The 23698-nt window shown below is 39.6% G+C and overlaps 1 protein-coding gene across 6 annotated transcripts in view; it reads left to right on the top strand.

Moving 5' to 3' along the window:
- CACNA1B (calcium voltage-gated channel subunit alpha1 B) overlaps positions 1 to 23698 on the top strand; it is a 213472-nt gene that overhangs the window by 128680 nt on the left and 61094 nt on the right. Inside the window, exon 1 of one of the 6 annotated variants that reach the window (XM_086323924.1) lies at positions 12763 to 12840. The exons of the other annotated variants lie outside the window; for them this stretch is intronic. The gene's annotated coding sequence lies outside the window, so the exon portion shown is untranslated. Of the gene's footprint in view, positions 1 to 12762; positions 12841 to 23698 lie in introns of those variants that run through there. 6 annotated transcript variants of the gene reach the window in all.

Genomic DNA, 23698 nt, shown 5'->3' with positions numbered 1-23698 from the left:
CTAGTAAGTGTGTAATGATATCTCATTTATTAGCTTATAATTCCTTAATAACACATGATGTTGAGCTTCTTTTAATATGCTGATTTAATATCTGTATATCTTCTTTGGTTAGGTGCCTATTAATATCTTTTGCTCACTTTTAAATATTTTATTTGAAAAAAATTGTAGAGACTTAATTTTTTAAAGAGCAGTTTAAGTTTCAGAACAAAATTGGGAGGAAGGTACCAAGATTTCCATATACTCTCTGCCCCCACACATGCAGTAGCCTCCCTATTACTCATCAGAATGGCGCTTTCTTTTTTTAACCAAAGATGAACCTACATTGGCCCATCATAATCACTCAAAGTCTATAGGCTGCGTTAGAGTTCACTCTTGGTATTGTACGTTCTGTGTGTTTGGACAAATGTATAATAAGATACATCCATCACTGTATGGCCACACGTACAGAATATTTTCAGTACCCTGAAAACTCTCTGTGCTCTGCCTGTCCGTCCGTGACTCCCACCACTGACCTTTCCATGGTCCGCGTTGTTTTGCCTTTTCCAGAATGCCATGTAGTTGGAATCATACAGTATGTAGCCTCTTCAGATTGACCTCTTTCCCTTACCAACATGCAATTTAAGGTTTCTCTATGTCTTTTCATGGCTTGATAGCTCATTTTTTTTTTCAGTGCTGAAGAACATTCCATAATGTTATTATCCAGGGCTTCCCTGGTGGCTCAGCTGGTGAAGAATCCACCTGCAATGCGGGAGACCTGGGTTCAACCCTGGGTTGGGAAGATCCCCTGGAGAAGGGAACGGCTTCCCACTCCAGTATTCTGGCCTGGAGAATCCCATGGACTGTATAGCCCATGGGGTCGCAAAGAGTCAGACATGACTGAGCGACTTGCACTTCATTTCAACATTCCATTATCTGGATGCACCTTAGTTTATCCATTCAACTACTTGAGAACATCTTGGCTGCCTCCAAATTTTGGCAATATGAATAAAGCTGCTATAAACATTTGTGTGCACATTTTTGTGTGGACATAAATTTTCAGCTCCTTTGGGTAAGTACTAAAGAGAACGATGGTTGGTTCACATGGCAAAAAAATATTTAGTTTTGAAGAAACCACAAAACTGGCTGTACCATTTTGCATTCCCACCAGCAGTGAATGAGAATTTCTGTTGCTCCACATTTTGACAGCATTTGGTATTGCTAGTGTTCCAGAATTTGGCCATTCTAACTGGTGTGCAGTGGTATCAGATTGTGTTGATTTTCATTTCCTTGATATCATTTGCTGTGGGACATCTTCACGTGCTTATCCACCCTCTGTATATCTTCTTTTGTGAGATGTCTGTTAAGGTCTTTTGCCCATATTTTATTCAGGTAGTTATTTTTATTGTTGAGTTTTAGTTGTGTATTTTGAATAACAGTCTTTTATCTGATGTGTCTTTTGCAAACATTTTCTCTCAATTTGTTGCTTGTCTTCTCATTCTGTTGGTGTCTTTTATAGAGCAGAAGTTGTTAATTATCTTCTAGGAATGTTATTTGGAGAAGGCAGTAGCACCCCACTCCAGTACTCTTGCCTGGCAAATCCCACGGATGGAGCAACCTGGTAGGCTGCAGTCCATGGGGTCGAGAAGAGTTGGACATAACTGAGCGACTTGACTTTCACTTTTCACTTTCATGCATTGGAGAAGGAAATGGCAACCCACTCCAGTGTTCTCGCCTGGAGAATCCCAGGGATGGGGTAGCCTGGTGGGCCGCCGTCTATGGGGTCGCACAGAGTTGGACATGACTGAAGCAACTTAGCAGCAGCAGCAGTAGGAATGTTATTGGAAAATATCCTGGTGCTAGGAAGGACCGAGGGCGAGAGGACAAAGGGGCAACAGAGGATGAGATGATTGGATGGCATCACTGACTCCAGGAGATAGTGAAGTCTGCAGTCCATGGGAAGCCTGTCCTTCACTATCTCCTGGAGTTTGCTGAAACTCATGTCTACTGAGTCAGTGATGCCATCCAATCATGTCATCCTCTGTTGCCCCCTTCTCCTCTTGCCCTCAATCTTTCCCTGGTAGCTCAACTGGTAAAGAATCTGCCTGCAATGTAGGAGACCCCAGTTTGATTCTTGGGTCGGGAAGCTCACCTGGAGAAGGGATGAGCTACCCTCTCTAGTATTCTTGGGCTTCCCTGGTGGCTCAGACGGTAAAGAATCTGCCTGCAGTGTGGGAGAACTGGGTTTGATCCCTGGGTTGGGAAGATCCCCTGGAGAAGGGAATGGCAACCCTTTCAGTAATCTTGCCTGGAGAATCACCATGGACAGAGGAACCTGGTGGGCTACAGTCCATGGATTGCAAAGAGCTGGACATGACTGAGTGACTAAGCACAGGGAAGTCTGGCATGCTGCAGTTCATGGGGTTGCAGAGTCAGACAGGATTTAGTGACTGGACAGCAACAGGAGTGTTGTGATTTTGCATTTCGTGTTTAGGCCTGTGAGCCATTTTGGGTTAATTTTTGTGAGGGGTGGGAAAATCTCTCTAGACTCTCTTTTTCATCTTGCGTTGGATGTCCAGTTGCTCCAGCACCATTTACTGAAAAGACTTTGCTCCACTGCACTGACTGTGATTTGTGGGAATCTGTTTCTGGACTCTCTTTTCTGTTCTGTTGATCCGTTTGCTCATTCTTTCACGAGGACCACACTGTTTTGATTACCATAGCTGTGTAGTAAGTCTCGGGCTTCCCTAGTGGCTCAGACGGTAAAGCGTCTGTCTGCAGTGCAGGAGACCCAGGTTTGATCCCTGGGTTGGGAAGATCCCCTGGAGAAGGAAATGGCAGCCCACTCCAGAAGTTGGGTAATGCTGATCCTCTAACTTTGGTCTTCTTTGAAATTACACTGTTGGCTATTCTGAGTCTTTTACATCACCTTATAAAACTCTAGAATCACTTTGCTGATACCCATGAAACAACTTGTTGGGATTTTTATTGAGATTGCCTTGAATCTATAGATCAAGTTGGAAAGAACTGGCAACTTGACAATGTTGAATCCTTCCATCCATGAACAAGGAATGCCTCTCCATTTATTTAACTCTTTTATTTAATTCATTGGAGTTTATAGTTTTCCTTATAGGGGAAAACTTGCACATATTTTGTTGGATTTATACTTAAGTATTTCATTTGAGGGGATGTTAATGTGCATAGTGTTGTGTTTGTAATTTTAAATTTCACTTGTTCATTGTTGGTATATAGGAAAACAATTGACTTTTGTATGTTCAGCTTGTATCCTGAAACCTTGTAGGAATTTTTTTTTTTTTGATTCTTTCAGATTTTCTAAATAGATGATCAAGTCATCTGCTAACAAATACAGGTTTTTTTTTTTCTTTTTTTTAGTCTTACTTACCAATCTGTAAACTTTTTATTTCTCTTTTTTTTCTTTTCCCCCTTGTTGCTTTAGTGAGGACTTCCAGTATGGTGTTGAAAAGGATTGGAGAGAGGGTGACATCTTTTCCTTGTATGTGATCTTTTTAAGACAGCTTTGAGTTTCTCACTATTAAGTATGATGCTAGCTATAGGGTTTTTGGTACATGTTCTTTATAAAGTTGAGGAAATTCCCCCTATTCCAATTTACTGAGAGTTTTTATGATGAATAGATATTGGATTTGTCAAATGCCTTTTTTTTTTCTTTGTACCTGTTGATATGAGCAAATGATTTTTCTTTTTTGGTTTGTTGATATGATGGATTATATTAATTGATTTCTGATTCTTGGACCAGTCTCTCATATTGGGGTTAATTCCACTTGGTTGTGGTATATAATTCTTTTTATACTTTTTTGGATTTGATTTGCCAGTATTTTGTTTGAGAATTTTTAATCTATATTCATGAGAGATAGTGGTGTATAGTTTCCTTGTGATGTCTTGACTGGTTTTAGTATTAGGGTAAAATGCTGGCCTCCTAGAATTTGTTCAGATTTGCTTCTATCTTCTGAAAGAGATTGTAGGAAATGGCTATGATTTCTTTCTTAGGTATTTTGTAGAATTCACCAGTGAACCTATCTGGGCCTGGTGCTTTCTGTTTTAGAAGGTAATTATTGATTCGATCTTTCACTTTAATAGCTATAAGCATATTTAAATTATCTATTTTTTCTTGTGTGAGTTTTGGCAGATTGTATCCGTACAAGGAATTGGCTCATTTCACAGTTTATCAAATTTGTGGGCATAGAGTTGTTCAGAGTATTAGTTTATTATCCTTTAATGTCCATGGGATCAGTAGTGATGTGTCCTCTTTTATTTCCGATGTTAGAAATTTTTCTTTTCCCTCTTTTATCTTAGCCTAGCTAGAGGCTTATCAGTGTTTATTAATCCTTTCAAGGAACCAGCTTTTGGTTTCATTAATATTCTCTGCTGCTTTCAATTTCATTGATTTCTGCTCTAATTCTCATTATTGCTTGTCTTCTGCTTCCTCTGGATTGAAATTCCTCTTCTTTTTCTTGTTTCCTAAGGTGGAAGCTAAATGATTGATTTTGGGCTTTTATTTTCTAATGTATGCGCTCAGTGCTATAAATTCCTTCTATCCAACAAACTTTGTTAAAATTGTGTTTTCATTTTCATTTAGTTAAAATATCTTACAGTTTCCCTTGGAACTTCTTCTTTGACTCATATGTTATCTAGAAGTATGCTGTTTAATTTTTGTGTACTTTGAGAATTATCTTTGTTATCAATTTCTAGTTTACTTCATTGTGGTCTGAAAACAGACTTTTTGTCCACATTTTAATTAGGTTGTTTTCTAATTGTTGACTTTTTAGAGTTCTTTGTATAATTTTAATATAAGACTTTTATCAGATATGTGATTTGCAAATATTTTTTCCCAGTTTGTGGCTTTTCATTTTCTTAACATTTGGTGTTTTTGATTGTTACTCATGGGAGGGTTAACTTGGTCCCTGTTATTACTTCTGCTAGAAGCAGAATGTTAGGCTATTGGCTTCTATATGTTAATTTTGTGTCCGACTACTTTCCTGAATCCTCAAATCGTTCATTAGTTTTAGCACTGATTGTCTTTTTTTCCCCTAAGTATATTATATAAAACTTTGCAATACAGTTCTAACTATTCCTTTCTAAATCTTAGGTTTTCCTTCCTTCTTTTTTCTTTCTTTTTTGCTGCCTGGTTGCACCAGCAAATATACTAACATTGGAGTTAGTGGGTCCCCTTACCTTGTTTCTGCCTACCTAAGTAAGATTATAGTTTTGGGCTTGAGAGGTGTGTGTGTGTGTATGTGTATAAAGTCATGTTATCAGATCAGATCAGATCAGTCGCTCAGTCGTGTCCGACTTTTTGCGAACCCATGAATCGCAGCACGCCAGGCCTCCCTATCCATCAACAACTCCCGGAGGTCACTGAGACTCATGTCCAACGAGTCAGTGATGCCATGCAGCCATTTCATCCTCTGTCGTCCCCTTCTCCTCTTGCCCCCAATCCCTCCCAGCATCAGAGTCTTTTCCAATGAGTCAATTCTTCGCATGAGGTGGCCAAAGTACTGGAGTTTCAGCTTTAGCATCATTCCTTCCAAAGTAATCCCAGGGCTGATCTCCTTCAGAATGGACTGGTTGGATCTCCTTGCAGTCCAAGGGACTCTCAAGAGTCTTCTCCAACACCACAGTTCAAAAGCATCAATTCTTCGGCGCTCAGCCTTCTTTACAGTCGAACTCTCACATCCATACATGACCACAGGAAAAACCATACCCTTGACTAGACGAACCTTTGTTGGCAAAGTAATGTCTCTGCTTTTGAATATGCTATCTAGGTTGGTCATCACTTTCCTTCCAAGGAGTAAACATCTTTTAATTTCATGGCTGCAGTCACCATCTGTAGTGATTTTGGAGCCCAGAAAAATAAAGTCTGACACTGTTTCCACTGTTTCCCCATCTATTTCCCATGAAGTGATGGGACCGGATGCCATGATCTTCATTTTCTGAATGTTGAGCTTTAAGCCCACTTTTTCACTCTCCTCTTTCACTTTCATCAAGAGGCTTTTGAGTTCCTCTTCACTTTCTGCCATAAGGATGGTGTCATCTGCATATCTGAGGTGATTGATATTTCTCCCGGCAATCTTGATTCCAGCTTGTGTTTCTTCCAGTCCAGCGTTTCTCATGATGTACTCTGCATATAAGTTAAATAAACAGGGTGACAATATACAGCCTTGATGTACTCCTTTTCCTATTTGGAACCAGTCTGTTGTTCCATGTCCAGTTCTAACTGTTGCTTCCTGACCTGCATACACATTTCTCGAGAGGCAGATCAGGTGGTCTGGTATTCCCATCTCTTCCAGAATTTTCCACAGTTGATTGTGATCCACACAGTCAAAGGCTTTGGCATAGTCAGTAAAGCAGAAATAGATGTTTTTCTGGAACTCTCTTGCTTTCCATGATCCAGCGGATGTTGGCAATTTGATCTCTGGTTCCTCTGCCTTTTCTAAAACCAGCTTGAATATCAGGAAGTTCACGGTTCACATATTGCTAAAGCCTGGCTTGGAGAATTTTGAGCATTACTTTAGTAGTGTGTGAGATGAGTGCAATTGTGCAGTAGTTTGAGCATTCTTTGGCATTGCCTTTCTTTGGGATTGGAATGAAAACGGACCTTTTCCAGTCCTGTGGCCACTGCTGAGTTTTCCAAATTTGCTGGCATATTGAGTGCAGCACTTTCACAGCATCATCTTTCAGGATTTGGAATAGCTCAACTGGAATTCCATCACCTCGACTAGCTTTGTTCATAGTGATGCTTTCTAAGGCCCACTTGACTTCACATTCCAGGATGTCTGGGTCTAGGTAATGTTATAGACTTTATTAATTTCTATTTCAGTAAGTATTCTTTTATCTGAAATACATGTTGAATTTTGTTGAAGGCCTTTTCAGCATCCATAGAGATCATATCTTTTCTGCTTACATATGGAGATTTATAGTAAAAAGCTTTCTTTTGCAATCTTACAAAAAACTACATTAGGTTATCATAATTATTTTTTATGTGATGTTGGGCTTTCTTTGATTATGCTTCACGGAAGATTTTTGGATTGGTATTGAGATGTGTAACTTTCCTACATTATGTTCAAGTGTCATAAGGTTTTGGTATTAATGCCATATAGTTATTTCTTGCTTAACCTCACTAATCCATTCCTAAAAATCAAATGTTGTCTTGGGAGTCCAATTTCCCATTTTAAGTGGGAAAAACTTAATGTACTATAAAAACTGTAATGTATTATAATTGGTTGTACTCAAATCCCCAACCAATTTCTTAAAATAGAACTCAAGCGCAGTTAATCACTGAAAAGTAAAAACTATCATATTAGTACACGAAACACTTAATACGTTGTTTCCTGATGGTGACAGTTGAAATGGCTGTTCACAGGCAGTAGCTCTGGACACCTCCTTCAGCGAAACTCACACTTTTCCCAAACATCCACACATGATTCTGATAGCTAACCAGCTGACTTTGGAATCACGCCTGAAGGTTTTCCCCCAATTAAAAGAAAATGTTTTGCATTCTGGGGATTTATACATTTTTCCTACATAAACATCAGTCAAGAAAACCTCAACAACACTGTAATGAGAGATACATATATTCTCCTGAAGTGTGAGTATTATATTGGGTTGCCCAGAGAGTTTATTTGAGTTTTTCCATTGATTTTACTTTTTGGCCAACCCAATAATGGACAGAAGTGCCTGGCAGCCTACAGTTCATGGGGTCACAAAAGAGTTGGACACAACTTAGCCACTAAACCACAGCAGCAATAAAAATAAGAGGTGATCTGTTGAGAAATGTTACTGGAGGAGATGTTCTGTGGATATACCTATTATTGATCCGTAAAAACAATTAGAATGTTTGATTCTATTTCGTTTCTGGGATAGTTTAAGTAGCATTAGGATTACTTGGTCTTTAAAGATTTAGTATAATTCCTTTGTGAAGTCATCTGGGTTTGGTTTTTGTTGTTGGACAGTCCTTTGATAATTTAATAGATTAAATTATTTAATAGATTTAATGGATTAAATAAATTTAAATTAAATTAGATCATTTAAATCAATATTTAAATATTAAATATTTAAATAAAATTAATTTAATTTATTTAAATCATTAAATTTAAATAATTTAAATTAGATTAAATTATTTAATAGATTTAATAGATTAAATAAATATAAATTTAAATTAAATTAAATTAAATAAATATAAATAATTTAATAGATTAAATTATCTGCCTCTGAATAGATATTGGTCTATTTAAACTTTTTTTTATCTCCTAAGATCAATTTAGTAAATTATAATTTCCTTAGAAATGATCCTTTTATTTTAGGTTTTCCAATGTATTTACATGGATACAAAGAAGTAGCTTAAGTTTTTAAAACAGTTTCCTCTGGTTCAGTGTTTTTTTTCCCCCTTCTCATTTTTTATCCTGTATATTTTGTATTTTCTCCTTTTTCTTGATTAAAATAGTTAGTAGTTTATAAGTTTTGTGGATTTTTATAAACAGAACCAGCATCTTTATGAGTTCTATTAATATTGTTTTTAATCATTTTTTTCTAATTTTATTCTTATTATTTTCCTCCTACTGCCATTGTGTTTTACTTTGTCATTCTTTTCTACCTTCTTCAGTGGGAGGCTTAGTGTATTTTAGTCTTTAGTTTTTGTTATATGGTTATTTAGGGTTGTGAATTTTCCTCTGATTACCAATTTAATTGTGTCCTATAGATTCTGATGTTTGGTGTTTTCCTTTTCACCAGATTTTAAAAGAATTATGCAATTTTAGTTTGTATTTCCCCTTAGTGTTCCTTCAGTTCAGTTCAGTCACTCAGTTGTGTCCAACTCTTTGCGACCCCATTGCAGCACACCAGGCCTCCCCGTCCATCACAGACTCCCGGAGTTCACTCACAGTCGTGTCCACTGAGGAGGTGATGTCATCCAACCGTGTCATCCTCTGTCGTCCGCTTCTCCTCCTGCCTTCAGTCTTTCCCAGCATCAAGGTCTTTTCTAGTGAGTCGGTTCTTCACACCAGGTGACCAAAGTATTGGAGTTTCAGCTTCAGCATCAGTCCTTCTGATGAATATGCAGGACTGATTTCCTTTAGGATGGACTGAATATTTACTATAAGGAATCAGGTACCCTGCAAATGAACAGTTTTGTTTTTGCTTTCTGATACATATGCCTTTTGTTTCCCCTCTTCCCTCGTGCCACTGGGAGTCACCTCCAGTGCTTCTTCCCATCTGGTGGGAGGAGGGAGCACTCCACCTTTCACCACTCAGTATAATATTCATTGTAAGTCTCTTGTTTTTAAGATGTTCTTTCAAGTTGAGGAAATTCCCCTTTATCTCTTTTTTCCCCTAAGTTTTTATATTAAAGTGTTGAATTTTATCAAAGTTTCTGCCTCAGTTAATGGGATCATGTGGTTTTTCTCCTGTAATGTGGTAGTCTGCATTGATTGATTTTCAAGTATTGACCTGCCTTGCATCCTGGGATAAACTTGTGTATAATTACTTTATATATTGCTGATTTCTGTTTGATAGTATTTTGTTAGAGAGTTTGGCTTTTGTATTTATGAGAGATATTACTCTATAGTTTTCTTTTTTGTACTCTTTCTGATTTTGGTATCAGAATAATGCTGATTCTTAAAATGAATTGGACAGTATTTTTTATTATTTTTTTGGAGGAGATTGTGTAGAATTGGTGTTAATTCTTAAAATGTTGGGAGACATTTGCTGATGAAACATCTATTAGAATTTAAAAACTGCCCTTAATGGGGCTCTGTTATCTAACCGTACTGGGTGAGTGGCATTGGTCTGTGCTTTTGAAGGAACGGCCCTTTTGTTTAAGCTATGACTTTTATGTGTGTATGGTTGTTTGTGTTAGCCAAGTGTTAGTCAGTCAGTCGTGCCTGACTCTTTGTGACCCCACGGACTGTAGCCCGACAGGCTCCTCTGTCCATGGGATTTTCCAGGCTAGAATACTGGAGTGGGTGCCGTTTCTTTCTCCAATAGTTGTTTGTAGTATTCCCTTATCTTTTGATGTCATTGAAAGGTTGAATCACGCAAAGACGCCGGGGTTCTTGGCCCCGGGAGGAGAAGAATTCAGTCCGGGGCCAGAGACGAGGCTTGATCACTCAGAGCTTCTGTGTAATAAAGTTTTATTAAAGTATCAAGGAGATAGAGAAAGCTTCTGACATAGGCATCAGAAGGGGGCAGAAGAGTACCCCCCTGCTAGTCTTCAGCTGGATGTTGTATAGTCACTAGCAGTCTGTTAATTAAAGGAATGCCTTAAAACTCAGCATGGCACCAGGCCCCTCACCCATAAGATGCATTTTGGGATAATCTTGGCACCAAATGGTTCATCGTGGGCCATAAAATGATTAACTTGAATCTTGAAGAAGGGCAGATCACCATACAAATAGTTTCGTTTACATGGATTAGGGGAACAGTATTTGAGTATAACATGCTGGTTTGTCAAGTAGGTTCTGAGCCAAGAGGCGGAACCAACTTGAAGACAGAGTCTGGGGTAAATGCATAGTACATTAGCATAGCTTAAGACAAACATTCCCATAAGAAAAAGGCGTTGGTTATCTCTAGGTTTGAGAATCGGAGAAGGCAATGGCACCCTACTCTAGTACTCTTGCCTGGAAAATCCCATGGATGGAGGGGCCTGGTAGGCTGCAGTCCATGGGGTCGCTAAGTCGGACCTGACTGAGCGACTTCACTTTCACTTTCCACTTTCATGCATTGGAGAAGGAGATGGCAGCCCACTCCAGGATTCTTGCCTGGAGAATCCCAGGGACGGGGGAGCATGTTGGGCTGCCGTCTACGGGGTCGCACAGGGTCGGACACGACTGAAGCGACTTAGCAGCAGCAGCAGCAGCAGCAGGTTTGAGAATAGTTAACTTCAGGTGAAACCAGGTGTCATTATGGCAACACAGTATTTTAAGAGAAACCTCTTTTTAAATTTGTATAGAGAAGGAAAAAATATCGCTAGTTTGTTCCCTCCTGCCGCTTAAGAGAAATAAGAATGTCTGACACTTGCAGGCTATTTCCTCAGTTTGGAGACCCCTGGCCTTCCTGCCTGTTACCCTCTCATCATCACGATCTGTAGTGACAGCTGTTGTCTCATTCTTGACATTGGTACTTTGTGTCTTGTCTCTTTTTTGTTAGTCTTACTAAAAACTTTTTTTATTTTATGGATCTTTTCAAAGAAATGGGTTCTTTTTTAAAATATACTTTTTTATCTGGGCGCACTGGGTCTTGGTGGTGGCACTTGGCATCTGATTCCACGCCTAGGGATCAAACTTGGGCCCCTGCATTTGGAGCTTGGCATCTTAGCCACTACACCACCAGGGAAGTCCCTAGAAATGGACTCTTACTTCATTCACTTTTCTCTGTGGTTTTTCTTTCTCCAGTTGCATTCAGTTTCTTTCCCTATTATTTTATTCATTCTTTGTGCTTTGGGTTTATTTTGTTCTTTACTAGTATCCTGAGGTGGGAACTTAGATTAAGTATTTTCCTCTTTTCTAATGTAAACGTTTAGTGCTGTAAATTTTCATCTTAGTATCGCTTTAGCTGTGTCTCACAGATTTTGATATGTCATCTTTACATTTTCATTCACTTTGGTTTTAAACATTTCCAGATCAAAGAACTATTTCTCCGTTTAGTTTTGTCAGTTTTTGCTTCACGTATTTTCCAGCTCTGTTGTTGAGTACATACACATTTAGAATTTCGTCTTCTTGAAAATCTTGACCCTTTTATCATTGTGTAATATGTCTCTCTGTACCTGATAAATTTCTTTGCTTTGATATCTACTTTATCTGATATAAATATACACACTCTTGTTTTTTAATTTAATATTTCCACTTAAGATATATATCTTTTTCATCTTTTTACTTTTAACCTAGCTATATATTTATATTTTAAGTTAGTTTCGTGTAGACAGCATATTGTTGGGTCGTATTTTTCATCCACTCTGTCCGTTCTTTGTTTGGGGGAAGCATATTCAGACAGTTTATGTTTAATATATATATTATCGCTTATATGTACTGTTGCATACTGTTTATTTTTTCTATTTTTTATTTCTCTGGTTTCTTTCTCCTGCATTCATGTGAGTTACTTGTGTATATTTTAGAATTCCATTTTGATTCATCTATAGTATTTTTGAGTGTGTCTGTATTGGTTTTTTGATGGTTCTTCTAAGTATTACATATGTATGCTGCTGCTGCTAAGTCACTTCAGTCGTGTCCGACTCTGTGCGACCCCATGGACTGCAGCCCACCAGGCTCCTCCGTCCATGGGATTTTCCAGGCAAGAGTACTGGAGTGGGGTGCCATCGCCTTCTCCGATTACGTATGTCTCAATACACCAGGGTTGTCCTTCTATCAGTCGGAATAAGTATAGACATTTTGCCTCTCTTTTTCCTCCCCGTGCATAATTACACATGTATTTAAGTACATCAATGTATGTTATAATTTTTGCTTCACTGGCAAATGTAATTTAGAGAACTCAAGAGGAAAAGGAAAGTGTGCTGTATTTTTACTCTTCCTATTGTTCTTTATTTCTTCCTTCCTGATATTCCAATATTTCTTCTTTCATAGCTTACTTTCTGTTTGGAGGACCTTCCTTAGCCATTCTTTTAGGGTAGTTCTACAGGTGAAAATTCTCTTAGTTTTCCTTCATCTGAGAATGTCTTGATTTTCCTTTCATTCCTGAAGGATATTTTCACTGGGTATAGAATTCTGGGTTGACAGTTCTTTTTTTTTCAGCACTTGAAAAAACGTGTGCCTCATGCTTCTGACCTCCATGGTTTCTGATGAGAAATCCAGTGTCATTCGAATTGTTTTCTTCCTATAGGTAAGATGTTGTTTCTCTCTCACTGCTTTCAAGATTTTTTTTCTTTATATTTCAGAAGTTTGATTATGATGTATTTTGGCATGAATTTCTTTAGGTTTATCCTGTTTGGGATTCACTCAGCTTCTTAAATTTGTAGATTTTTGTCTTTTTGCCAGTTTTGGAAATTTTTCATCCATATGTCTTTGAATACGTCTTCAGCTCTGCCCTCCTTCTCCTTTCTTTCCAGGACTCTGTTGACACGAATGGTAGATCTTTTGTTACAGTCCCGAAGGCCCCTGGGACTGCTCACTTTTTTCCGTCTGGTCTCTCTCTGTTGTTCAGACTGAGTAACTTTACTGTCTGTCCTCCAGTCCCCTAGTCCTTTCGTTTGTGCCCTCCGTTCTGCTGTTGAGCCCGTCTGTTAAGTTTCTACTTTCAGTTACTGAATTTTTCACTTCCAAAATTTGTGTTTGGTTCTGTATATCTTCTGTTTCTTTCCTGAGGTTTTTCCCTCACTTGTTTCGAGTGTGTTTTTACATCTGTCAAAACATTTTTATGATGGATGCTTTAACATCTGTGTTATCTTGGTGTTTATTGATTATCTTTTCTCATTCAAATTGAGATTTTCCTGGTATGACAAGTGATTTTTTGATTGAAACCTAGACAAATCTTCTAGGTTTGCCTTATATATGATGTCCAGGGTTTTTAGTTGTCCTCAGAGGATGAATGAAAGAAGGTACTTCTATTCCATCTTTCTGAAAGCTGAGGTCTTTGAGTTAATCTTTATGTATGGCATGAGGTAAGAAAGGGTTGTGGTTCTTACTACCCCACCCCGCACCACCACTGATGTCCGCTTGTCCTCCTACCATTTGTTGGAAAGGCAGCCCTTTTCAATAGAATTACTTTGGTACTTTTGTCAAAAATCAATTGACAGATGTTATTTCATTTCAGGAAAAATTTCTGGGATTACAGTGTTAAATGTTAGTTCCATTACATTGTTTTATTTTTGCTTTTCATACATTCCAGTTATTTAAATGTTGGCTCTCCTTTGCCTCTCTGCTGTATGAATTTCTCTTTACCCATCTGAAAACTCACTCCTTATTTCATATGTTTTCTCTTGGCTCATTTCACTCTGAAATTCCTTTTCCCTTGCTATAATTTCAGTCATGTGTATTTTCCCTTGGACTTACCTGTTGTCTCCTCATACTTTCTGAGATGATTTTGTTTTTTCTCTGTAACTTTATTTCTCAGATGATTTTGTCTCCTTTTTCAACTTGTCTCCTAAGTTTCCTTAGCTCTCATCTCATGTCATCTAACTGTCCACACATTTTTGTTTTCAGCTTTTGAATTTGATTTGTGGTGTTTTTTCTTATCAACAACTGCTTGTTTAGTTATATTTACTTCATGTTGGAAGGTTTTTGTCTGCTGTGTGGTTGTTTTTTGTGGAGTATCTTTATTACCTGAAGGGTTTTCATCCTTGTTTTCTGTGTTCTTATGTAGAAGCTTTGTATGGATGTTGGGTTCATTTTTCTGATAATGAGGAAGTGTGTTGGAGAAGGAAATGGCAACCCATTCCAGTGTTCTTGCCTGGAGAATCCCAGGGATGGTGGAGCCTGGTGGGCTGCCGTCTGTGGGGTCGCACAGAGTCGGACACGACTGAAGCGACTTAGCAGCATGTTACAATTTCTTGGACCAAAAATTACATGTAATTTTGGGAAGAGTAGGGGAGAGGTTTAGGCAGCTTAGTTGGTTTCTAGGTCAAGAACACGTTCTTATGTCAGTACAATGAAACCCATTTTCTTTTTCAGTGGTGCCCAGTGGGGGTGTCTGTCTATTCCAGTTCTAGGTCTTCTCTGGAGGGCCCTGGATCTTGGACACTTGTTTCTTCTCTCCTTCCGTCGCTGAGCCACTGAACTCGCATCTCTCGTTGTCTTCTCAAGGTTACCGCCTACAGTGCTGGGCACTTCCAGGCCCTTCCTTTCACGTCCCCAGAAGCAGCACCCTGAGCTGGCGGGTCTCACACCTGTTCTCAGTGTTTCCCAGCCTTTTTTCCTGTGGGTGAACAAGTCGATGTTTCTGTGTTCAGCATCACTAGGACCCACCTCGCTCCCCCTTCTCCACACACTCCCTGCCTGATTCCTCAGGGCGAAGTTTGCTTTCCCACCGACATGTAAATTCAGGTTTGTAGTTCCCTTATTTCCTGTGTGCTGGAGGCACGCACCGTGGATGATTTCATCACCTGCCTATCAACCATGTGGGTTACGGAGCACGTAGGGAGAGACGTAAATTCGAGTGTGACTGTGCCGGTGTCAGCAGGAACCGGCCTCTTTTAGTTTCTGCTGGATTTGTAGTTATGGCCACTTTACATTTCTAATTTTCTTTCTTCATTTCTTCTTTCTATCCTTCATTCCCTTCTTCCCTTCTTTCTCCACTGTTTCTCTCCTTCTCTTGATAAACTCTTTTTTTTCCCCCCTAGAGGTTGTCAATTTTAATAGGGTACTAAAGTCTCAACTTTGGCGTTCTTAGCCTTTTTATCGTATCTTTTCTGTGTCATTAATTTATGTTCTTATTTATTATTTCTTTTTTTCTGCTTTCTTTGTCTTTATTGTAATCTCTTTGCCCACTTATTAGTTGAATACTCAGCTGTGACACAAGCTTTTCTACTTTGCTAGGGTGTTTAAGGCTTTAACTATCACTCTAAGAATTACTTTAATTTTATTTTACAAGTTATGAAACATCATATTTTTTACTTCTAAATCTTTTCCAAGTTTCATTATGGTTTGATTCATTAGTTATTTATAAGTACAGTTTTGAATTTATAAGTAGCAGAGATTTCTTTAACACTTTTCTGTTAATTTCGTTATTTTTTCTTGTATTTTATCACTCTTTGCATTTGAGGTCATCCATTTGGCTTTTTTTTTCCTTCTGCATGAAGAACATTTTTTTCTGATATTTTTGCTAAGGTCTCATGGCAGTGAAGGGCTTCCCAGGTGCCACCAGTGGGAAAGAGTCTGCCTGCCAGTGTAAGAAATGCAGGTTCAATCCCTGGGTCAGGAGGATCCCCTGGAGTAGGAAAAAGCAATTCTGTTCAGTATTCTTGCCTGGAAAATCCCGTGGGCAAAGGAGCCTAGCAGGTCACACTCCATGGGGCTGCAAAGAGTCAGACACAACTGAGCAGCTGAGCCCTTGGATGGTGGTGCTTGTTGCTGTTCGGTTGCTCAGTTGTGTCCGACTTTTTGTGACCCCATGGACTGCCGCACACCAGGCTTCCTTGTCCTTCACTATCTCCTGGAGTTTGCTCAGACTCATGTCCATTGAGTCAATAATGTCATCCAACCATCTCATCTTCTGTTGCTCCCTTTTCTTCCTGCTCTCAATCTTTCCCACCATCAGGGTCTTTTCCAGTGAATCGGCTGTTTGCATCAGGTGGCCAGAGTATTTTAGCTTCAGCCTCAGCATCAGTCCTTCCAATGAATATTCAGGGTTGATTTCCTTTAAGATTGACTGGTTCAATCTCCTTGTAGTCCAAGGGACTCTCAAGAGTCTTCTCCAGCACCACAATTTGAAAGTATCAGTTCTTTGGTGCTCAGCCTTCTTTCACATCCATACCTGACTACTGGAAAAATCATAGCTTTGACTGTATGGACCTTTGTCGGCAAAGTGATGTCTTTGCTTTTTAATATGCTGTCTAGATTTGTCATAGCTTTCCTTCCAAGGAGTAAGTGTCTTTTAATTTCATGACTGTGGCCACTGTCCACAGTGATTTTGGAGACTAAGAAAATAAAATCTGTTACTGCTTCCATTCCTCCCCCCATTCTATTTGCCATGAAGTGAAGGGACCAGATGCCGTGATCTTAGTTTTTTGAATGTTGAGTTTTAAGCCAGCTTTTTCACTCTCTTCTTTTACCCTCATCAAGAGGCTCTTTAGTTCCTCTTTGCTTTCTGCCTTTAGAGTGGTATCATCTGCATATCTGAGATTATCGATAACTTCTCTGGGCAGTCTTGATTCCAGCTTGTGGTTCATCCAACCCAGCATTTTGCATGATGTATTCAAACCAGTCAGTCTTAAAGGAAATCCACCCTGAATATTCATTGGAAGGACTGATGCTGAAGCTGAAGCTCCAGTACTTTGGTCACCTGATGTGAAAAGCCTACTCATTGGAGAAGACCCTGATGCTTGAAAAGATTGAGGGCAGGAGGAGAAGGGGGCAACAGAGGATGAGATGGTTAGATGGCATCGTTGACTCAATAGACATGAGTTTGAGCAAACTCTGGGAGATGGTGAAGGACAAGGAAGCCCGGTGTGCTGCAGTCCATGGGGTCTCCAAGGGCCAGACGTGACTGAGCAACTAAACAATAACGAACTCTACATATAAGCTAAAGAAGCAGGGTGATAATATATAGCCTTGTCATACTCCTCTCTCAATTTTTCTCTCGGTTTGCCTGAAACATCTTTCCAAATTGTTTGTAAAAGTAGTTTCAATTTGTATGAAATTCTAGGTGGTTTGTTATTTCCTCTCAGCCTTTTGAGACTGTTCCACTGTCTCCTGCTTCCTGCTGTTTTCTGTTGAGAAGTTAATCATTAGTCCAAGTTGTTCCTTTGTGTGCCTGTCTTCTCTCTTTGGCTGCTTACATAAAAACCTTTTTATTATGGAAAGTTAAAACACTGAAAGTAGAGACACAAGTATAGTGAAGCCCCAGTTGCTGTCGCTCACCCTCAAAGTGATAATCTGCGTTTTTGCCAATTGTGTTTCACTTGTGTGGCTCCTTTCTTTCTTTTAATCACTTTAGGTTTAACTGTGTCTGGAAGCATCTCTAATAATTAAGGATTTAACAATCACAATAGCACTGTTACACCTGCAAGGTTGATAATAATTTTTTCAGTTCAGTCGTGTTTGACTCTTTGTGACCCCATGGACTGCAGCACGCCAGGCTTCCCTGTCCATCAGGGAGCTTGCTCCCAGACCTTGCTCAGACTCATGTCCGTTGAGTCAGTGTTGCCATCCAACCATCTCATCCTCTGTCGTCCCCTTCTCCTCCTGCCTTCAATCTTTCCCAGCGTCAGAGTCTTTTCCATTGAGTCAGTTCTTTGCATCAGGTGGCCAAAGTATTGGAGTTTCAGCTTCAGCATCAGTCCTTCCAATGAATATTCAGAACTGATTACCTTTAGGATTGACTGGTTTGATTTCCTTGCAGTCCAAGGGACTCTCAAGAGTCTTCTCCAGCACCATAGTTCAAAAGCATCAGTTCTTCAGTGCTCAGCTTTCTTTATGGTCCAACTCTCACATCCATACATGACTCCTGGAAGAGCCATAGCTTTGACTAGCTTTGACCTTTTTTGACAAAGTAATGTCTCTGCTTTTTAATATGCTGTCTAGGCTGGTCATAGTTTTTCTTCCAAGGAGCAAGCATCTTTCAATTTCATGGCTGTAGTTACCATCTGCAGTGATTTTGGAGCCCAAGAAATAGTCTATCACTGTTTCCATTGTTTCCCCATCTGTTTGCCATGAAGGGATGGCAAACAGATGGGGAAACAGATGTCATGATCTTTGTTTTTTGAATGTTGAGTTTCAAGCCAGCTTTTTCAGTCTCCTCTTTCACTTTCATCAGGAGGCTCTTCAGTTCCTCTTTGCTTTCTGCCATAAGGGTGGTGTCACCTGGATATCTGAGTTTATTGATATTTCTCCTGGCAATCTTGATTCCAGCTTGTGTTTCTTCCAGCCTGGCATTTCACATGATGTACTATGCATATAAGTTAAATAAACAGGGTGACAATATACAGCTTTGACATACTCCTTTGCCAATTTGGAACCAGTCTGTTGTTCCATGTCCTGTTCTAATTGATGGATGCTTCTTGACCTGCACAGATTTCTTGAGTTCAAATTTTACCAGTTATCTGAAAAACAGCTTTTTACAGCTGGTATGTTTGAATCAGGATCCAAACAGGATTTGACCTAGCTTAATCTGTCTATGTCTGTTTTACTCTGTGATTATTTTATGCATGCCATTTATCTGTTGAAATACTGTAGAATTTACCCTGTTAAGTATTCTGGATTTGGTTGATTGCCTCATGGTGTCCTGTAGCACATTTTTCTATCCTTAGCATTCCTGTCATCTGGTAATTAGATCTAAAACAGGCCTTCTGAACTTGGCACTATTGACATTTGTTGGTGGTGGCTGTCTTGTGCGTTTTAAGATATTCAGCTGCATCCCTGACCTTTCCCTTCCAGATCTCAGTAGCATACTGTAGTTATGACAACCAAAAAAACCAAAAAAACAAAAAACAGTCTCTAGACTTTGCCAGGTATTCCTTAGGAGGCGAAATCACCCTTGTCTGTGAACCGCACACCTTGATTCTGATCAGAGTAAAAACTCTAGGGAAGCTTCATAGGTGGTTGTGTGCTTCCTCTCACGTTCCATCAGGAGCCACATGGCATCTGCTGCTTTCCTTTGGGCAGCGTTAAGATTGATCCGTGGATATTGCCTGACCCACCCAGGGTAAGTTTCTCCACCAGCTTTTCCCCGAGTGAACTGGTAGGCATTGATGATTGTCACCAGATTTGTGATTTTATTTGGTATTGTGCAGTTGTGAATTATAATTCCATCATGCTTTCTGAATTATTCCAACTTTTTCTATTCCAACTATTCCAACTTTTTCTGTAAGAAAGAACTTTCTTCATCAACTTTTTGGTTACCCTGAAATACAGCTTGTATTTGTATATAGCAAGATACATGCTTCATTCTGCACCTTTATGTATAAATTTTCAAAATAGCAGGTTGGTTCCTAGGAACTCCAAATACAGTCATTGAGAGCTTTAACAAAATTATCCTTATGAATCATTAGATTTTAACATGTTTGATATGTTTAGGTCCTTTGGACTCACTGTTAGTTCTGATGCTCAAATTGTCCCATCTCTGGACAGGGCATGCCCCTTAAAGTTGGCTTTTTAATTTTTATTTATGTATTTAAAATTTTTTTTACTTTTTTTTTTTTAAAGTTGGCTTTTTTACTTTCTCACAGCCTATTGTGGTCTTTGACAGCTTTCTGTTTTCATCTGTTACAACTCATTCCAGGGTCGTTGTGTTCCTTTCTTGCCCAAACGTGGAATTGGCTATTTCTCCACGGAGGGCTGTGTCCTGGACACCTGCTGCTTCTCCAGACCTCCCTTCCCCGCCTTCGGGTAATTCCGCCTCCAGTGGCCTCACCTTCAGCTCCTCTTTGGAGGGCTGCCCTGGACCACTAGAGGTGGGCGGGAGGGAGCACTTCTCTGAGGGTTGACGACCCCGGGTGGCCCTCACTAGGGAAGGGGTGTGGGCGGATGAAAACCCAGCCGTCTGGCTTCAGGTCTGACAACTCTGAAGCTTAGTTCAGACCCCAGGGTCCCCGAAGCAGCAGCTGATGCTGTGGCAGGGCTTTATCTGAAACTGCGCCCTCACTTGATCTTCTCTGCCCTGCTCTTTCTTGCTCCCATCTAGTTCTTTTTGGGAGTCTGTCCTCAGTCTCTTGCACATGGACCCTCATTTCATGGTCTGCTTCTGTAGATGCTGATCTGAGGTGCTGCGGTTCCTTTGATAAGAAACGGTATTATTTACCCATATGGTCTTTGCTGCTGAGTTTTTACTGCTTTCAGGCTCGTGGGGACTTTTTTTTTTCTTTTTAAGGGAGAAGAATATACCATGTAGTCTTTTGGCATTTGTAATTCAAATGTAAGATCACAGGGTTTTTACCTACCCACTTAGACTTTATATTTGTATCTCTTTTGTGTTACCCTGAAAAATTGGTGTTTTTTTTGAGCAGTTTTAGTTTCAAGGTAAAAATTAAGTAGAAAGTATAGAGATTTGCTGTATACTGTCTACCCCTACACACACAGCCTTCCCCATGGTCAGTATTCCTCTCCTGGTGGTACACTTGTTACAGTCAGTGAGCCCCTAGCAGCACATCCTTTTCACCCCAAATCCATAGTTTACAGCAGGTCTCACGCTTGCTGGTATATATTCTAATGATGTTGGACAAATATATAACTGTGTCATTACAGTACCATACACAGGAGTTTCCCTGCCCCTAAGTTCCTTCTTTTTGTCTTTTTACTTATTTGGTTTTTTAAAATAGTATTGTTTAAAAAAATTTTTGTTTTTTTTGCTCCTACCATATAGAAATGCAAGCAGTTTTTGTCCATTGATTTTGTGTCCACCCAGAGTTGCCAAACACTCTCTTATTCCAAATAATTTTTCTGCTGTTTTCTATGTAGACACATTTATACTGCCTATGATATATATTTTTTGACTTAACTAAAGTATACTTTTCACCTTCCAATTGTAAAATTTAACTCTGAATCGTTGGTTTCTGACCATTACCTTAAATTGAAACCTAATTGTACTGTGATTGGAGATGACGATGTTCATGTAGGGTCATCTTTGAGACAAGAGGTGACTGCTTTATGGTTTAGCATGTGGTCAACTTTTGTAAATGTTTTATGTATGCTTAAGAAGAATATGGGGCTTCCCTGGTGGCTCAGCGGTAAAGAATCTGCCTGCAATGCAGGAGCCACAGGAGACGTTGGTTCAATCTCTGGGTCAGGAAGATCCCCTGGAGGAGGGCATGGCAACCCACTCCAGTATTCTTGCCTGGAGAGTCCCATGGACAGAGGAGCCTGGCAGGCTACCGTCCATAGGGTCATGAAGAGTTGGACACGACTGAAGCAGCTGAGCATGACGCACGCACGAGGAATGCATGGGCTTCCCTGGTGGCTCAGATGGTAAAGCATCTGCCAGCAACGCAGGAGATGTGGAGGTGCAGGTTCAGCCCCTGCGTCGGGATGGCCCCCTGGAGGAGGGCATGGCCACCCACTCCAGTGTTCTTGCCTGCTGAATCCCATGGACAGAGGAGCCTGGTGGGCTACAGTCCCTGGGGTTGCAAAGAGTCAGCCAGGACTGAGTGACTGAACAACAACACTGGAGCTGAACTTTTTGTCATCTTGTGGTGACCCTCTAATGATTTTCTTCTTATATTGTATTTTTCTGATGTGAATATGCCTGAGTTTTTTTTTTTTTAATGAACATTTGCCAAGTGTACCTTTTCTCATCTTTTGACTTCTAGACTTTATGTGGCCTCGTATTTTGGGCCCGTCTCTTGGAAACTACATATAACTGTATTTTTAAACATGTCACCTGGATAATCTCTGTCAGTCAGTAGCCAGGTTCCATCTGCTTGTATATATTGTGATTATTAATTTACTTGGACCTGCGATGTTTGTTCCAATTTTTCCTGTTTTTCTTCCTTCTCCTTCCTTTTTAGTATTGAATAATTGCTTTTGTGTGACATTTCCCCTCTCATAGTTTATAAACTATGAATTCTTTTTCTGTTTTTAGCAGTTATCCTTTAATTATATCATGCTTGCATAACAAAATCTATAGTTATTTTTAAATTAAGGTCTAAGGCCTTAGAATAGCAACTGCAATCACATTTTTCCCAACTTCCTCATTAGCATCCATCATTTTAGTCCTTCTTTTCCCACAAAATAGATTTTATTATTCTTTGGACTTTGTAGGGGTTCTGGACAAGCCTCCCCCAAATGTGTGCATGAGAATTATTTTTGAGCTAAAGGCAACCAAGACCCTGTGGGTTCAAGAGAAACAACTGTTCTTGCCTTAACCACCTAGAAAAATTTAGATTGGGGATTTTTCCCAAGAAAGAGTTATTACCAGAGATACGTGTTATCTAAGTGGCCCCATCTCTTTGGAAGGGCAAGCACCTAATAACCAAAAATCTGCTCTGTTTTATGTTGCCTCCTTAGAGGCCCCCATTGTTTAGCTCAGGGTGATATATATATGCACCTCATTCTACCTTTCTGTCTGAACCTCTCACAGATGTGTGGTTCCTATATTTTTTCATATTACTAATCTCATGTCAATTTAATTCTTAGGCCAGTCAGAAGAACCTAGGAATGTAGAATAAAATTTTCTTCCTTCCCAACAACTTTATAGAGACTGTGTTTAGATTTACTGATTTCTTACGTTACAGACTTTCCTTTAATATAATTTTCTATCTTCCTAAAGTATAGACCTTCCTGCTATAACATTATACATGCATTTCTAAAAATGCCATGTGTTGAAAATAATAGGCCTTATTAAATAATTCAAGGTATGGCAACTCTTTAACCAAAACACTAATAAAAACAAGAATAATCTGAATGCAAAATGATAGCAAAGTTGAATCTGTTTGCATTTGTTCCCAGTATCAAGCCTTCAGCCCTGCCTCTGCCTTGAGACCCTTTGCTCCCAGTAGAGACCAGCCTTGCCTTACACCAGTACAGCAGAGACCGGAGGGGAGTTGTGGGGACTGAGGGGGGGCTTCGCTTTTCTGTCCTTTTCTCCCCTCCGGGATTTTGCCCCTTATTCCCAGACAGTCCATCATCCTCACCTCCAGTCTTTCATCCCTCCTCCCAGTAGGGGTGCTGCTTTCTGCTTCTACCAATGGGAAAGCGGCCCCCAGGCACAGGTGTCTCCCAAGGACTGTTGCTTCTTGGGTTCTTTAAGCAGTTACATGTTTTTGTTCTGCTTTTATGATTGTCTATAGTAGGAGGTTGAGTCCTTTGTAATAAGCCTCTCTGTCATAGGCCATGGAAATGCTGGGCCACTTTTATAGGCTTCTATTGCTTGTTCACTTTTTAAAGACTCATTTTTAAAATTTCTTTGCATATTTATATTCAGTTCTTTAGTTCTTTTGCAGTCCTCATCTAAAGGCGCATATATCTGAAGTCCCTTGGGAATTATACATCTATTACTAGCTTCTGCTGTCTTTCACGTACCTCCCTTCTTTTTGTGTTTGTTGATATGAGTTCATATATAATTGACCATAATGCACCCTTTCTGAGTCAGG

The sequence above is a fragment of the Bos grunniens genome, chromosome 11, assembly GCF_055505025.1.
Source record: "Bos grunniens cultivar Pamir isolate PY7600 chromosome 11, Bosgru_T2T1.0, whole genome shotgun sequence".
Taxonomy (NCBI): domain Eukaryota; kingdom Metazoa; phylum Chordata; class Mammalia; order Artiodactyla; family Bovidae; genus Bos; species Bos grunniens.
Note: the sequence above shows the minus strand (reverse complement) of the source record. Positions and strands in the feature narration are given on the sequence as shown.